Below are 3,743 nucleotides of genomic sequence, written 5' to 3' on the forward strand. Positions count from 1 at the left end.
TACAATACATGTATGAAGAAGTGTCGGCTCATTGAGCTTCTAATTAAGAGTGCAAGATCCCAAGTACATTGTTACATAAATGAAACATTGTATCCAATAGTGGAACATGAAGCCACAACTTTCTTCTCCAAAGAATGATTTATCTCTTATGTATTACAAGAGAAGCCAAGGCAAGACCTCTAGAATCAAAGCCCCACCAAAAATCCCTTTGCTTGAGTTATGAGGATCTATTTATAATGCCTAACAATGACCTTTGAGCTCCTCATGAATCTTTGATTTCTATGACTGTTCATATTCTATACATGACTCATTACATTCTAATGTGTTCATATTCACATTCCACATGCGTCCCCTGGACTTCATTACATTTAATTTATTACATAAGACAAATTACAAATGAGACGATGACTATATAATACAAAATTGATAATGGGACAAAGACTCTTCAAATTGATAAGTCATTTGCTTCCTTATGGAGCTCAGTTGTAATGTAAGTGTGCCAAGCTCTGAACTCTATGGAGATGGCTTTGACCCAAATTGAAGTCCCAAATGTAGCACATCCTTACCTCCAGTGCCTCAATTGATATGTTCTTGGATTTTGATTGTAAATTATTCCACAACCATGAAATTGTCATATGATATTTGACTGGTGCAATGGCGTATTGCAGACTAATGTCTTTGGTTACCTCCAAGCCTTCTTATTATGTTGTCTGCTTGATCTGCCTAATGGATTGCCTGATCTCTAGGAAGATGATCTTCCTGCCTCTGATTTCTTCAAGTGTACCTATCGAAGGAATATCATTCTTGTGTGTTAGATACTCAAAACCATTATGCACTTGATTGTATGAGCAATAGTACTAATCGATTGTTCTCCAAGGCACATGTAGTTCTGATGGTGAACTCTCAACTAAACCCTGTCTATCTCTGTTGCAATCTTGTCTTTCTTTTCCAAATGTTGTTGAGCATCTGAATACTTGGAATCCCACTCCTAAAGCTAGTTAACTGCTCTATTTGTCACTTTTAGGAGTTTCACCACTTCATGTGCTTTCTTCTAAATGCCAATGAGAGAAGCCACCACTTGTTGTAGAAGAATCATCTCTTCGTATAATCGCGCCATGGTGTTCTCCATTGGCCCTAATTATTCTAGCATGGATGAATACCATTCTACGATGTTGAGGATTTTTTATCACAACTGTTGATTCTCCATCGCAAGATGTTCCACCTTTTGCTTCACCACAACAAGTTCTCTTCTCGGCCTAGCATTCTCATTAAACAAGTACTCAGAATTATCCCGTGTTGTTGTAGCAAACATAACATTTTCTTCCATAATAGCTCTTGGATTCCTTCTGGTGTTGGAAGCTATTACCTTCTATGTAGAAACTAAGATTGGATTGTGAGGATCCTTACGAAAGTATCTATGCCTCTGCTGCACAATCCTCTTATTAATCCGATCAAATATTACATTACATACATCCATGACTCTATCGATCGGTGGAGGTATGATCCCCATTTCCTCGAATGGAAGATGACAACCTGTAAAGGGAGGTTCCTCTAGAGTTCCTGGTTCATCATCCATGGGTTGGATGGTATCTTATTCCTCCAACTCTTCCTTTTAAATCTCTTGAGTTAGTTGTTATTCTTCATTTATCTGCATTTCTTCCTCCTCCTGGGACTGCCTTTGTTGTTTTTTTTCTATTCTTCTAATCTCTTCTTCTTCCTGTTGTTTCTTCTGGAGCAACTCATCATGCTTCCTCTTCTCCTCTTCTTCTTTTTCTTCTCTCCTCTCCTACTCTGCTTGAACAACTCTTGTTTTTAAAGGATCGAATTTCCATTTTTTCTTGCTCTCTCTTGTAGATTCATACCTAATCCTTTTCTTAGGAGCTACTTTCTTTTCTTGAGGGGTTATCTCTTCATCCTCCTACGCCTACAAGTCATGAGATGGTGGATCTTGGGGTGAACTGGTTTCCATCCCTGGATGTGCCTTCATGTTTACATTGTACCAATTATTTATCTTCTCATATTCTATTGTGGACATTGATGACTTCCCAGTATTGTGATGATCCTTGCATAATGTTGCATGGGATCATATCCATGGATTTCCTTAGTGCCGAAGTGTAGGTGATCCAACTCTTGTATCTTTGTTGTTGTTTCTTTGTGGATCTTTAACTCATATAATCTAATCCTCAACGAGAATGTGGGCGAAATGGCTTTCTTCCTCCTATGAAGAATTCTTGACAATCCCTTGTCTAGGTGATTTGCTACTTCTTGCATGACCACCTTATCGGTCACATATCTCGGCATGATATGAGGGGATATCTGACAACCAAAACATTTGATGTGTGTACCCTCGGGAGCTACAAACCAGCCCACGATATCTCAGAGTGACTCCTTCACCCGATCGGTCATGCAAGGAGGATCGATTTCGAACATCATCTAAAAGACAAATGCAAAGAAGTGCTCAACCAATTTTTCATATATGCCTCTGAAGCTTGATTCTGATAAAACTTTGCAGTGGAAGTAAATCAAGAAAATCTCCTTAAGGATCCAGTTCCATTTCATTCCCGGGAATGCATACTGTGTGTTAGGGTCCTATGTCTAGGAATATTGCTCATGTTAGTCTTGTTATCTATTTAAGGTGAAATTTGTAAATATTAGTCATGATGACCTAGCTATTATTGTTTAAAAAGGTACAGGTTTAGATTGAGTGTCATGTAAAGGTGTCTATTTTTCTTAAGAGTCCAATGTCTAAAGTCCTATGTTTTCCTTACTAAAAGGGTAATCATGGGAAGTCTTTGTTCACCTTGGAAAGAGTACAAAAATCATGCTATACAAATCCTTAGTTATTATGAGTTAGTCATGATCCTTAGTCATTATAACTGGGTCATCTAAGTCTAGAGGTTATGTCTACATCAACACAATCATTAGATGATTTAGGCACAGATTTGAAGGCTCTTTGGAGTCAGTTTGAATGTCATTTCAAGGAAAACTCATGATCTTAGCAGGAAATAATGGTCAGAAGGACAATCCTTCCCTTTTCCCAAAGCGCTACATTTTCAGAAGGTGTTGCGCATTCATGATTTCCTTTTCATATCACGATCAATTCTCTCATTTCCACTCCAGGCCATTCTACATGTCTATTTGAATTTTTATCTACATTTCACAATGCTCATATCTTCACCATTTTCATCAGAGGTTCTGGTTTGTTCATTTTATTCATTGCGAAAGGGATGCAAGAGTGCTGCGAATTCACACAGTGCTACAATTCTTGTATTTTGGAGATCAAAATTTCTTCACAGGTGCAAATATAGGTCTATCTTTATTCCTCAATTTTGAATGAACTCTCAAATTGCACATAGAAGCTAGGAAAACCCATAAAAAGCCTGTAAGAATGAGAAATTCACTGTTGTGACTTTTCTTAAATCACTGTGTTTTTTCCTTTACATTGTGTTTTATCCTAATTCATTGCGATTCCACAGAATATGTTATATTCCCCGTTTGTCGCTGCCAATTCATATTTTTCTTTGTGTAAACCTTTACATGCAATAGGTGCCTTGGGTTTAAAACCAAATCAAAGTTGCTTCTCTTAAGTGCTTATGCTTGAAAGTGTTCAAAAGATCAAATACCTTTAGCGTTGCGTTTTTGGCTTTTGCGCTGCAACTGTCCCTTTTAAATTCTCTGTCAAAAATTATGAAATGCAAATTCTGTAGGGTTTTTCCCAAGGATGTCTGCATTGTTTAATTTTT

This window comes from Pinus tabuliformis, chromosome 7 (genome assembly GCF_031772625.1).
Source record: "Pinus tabuliformis cultivar Carrire ecotype Pingquan chromosome 7, CPIR1, whole genome shotgun sequence".
NCBI lineage: Eukaryota > Viridiplantae > Streptophyta > Pinopsida > Pinales > Pinaceae > Pinus > Pinus tabuliformis.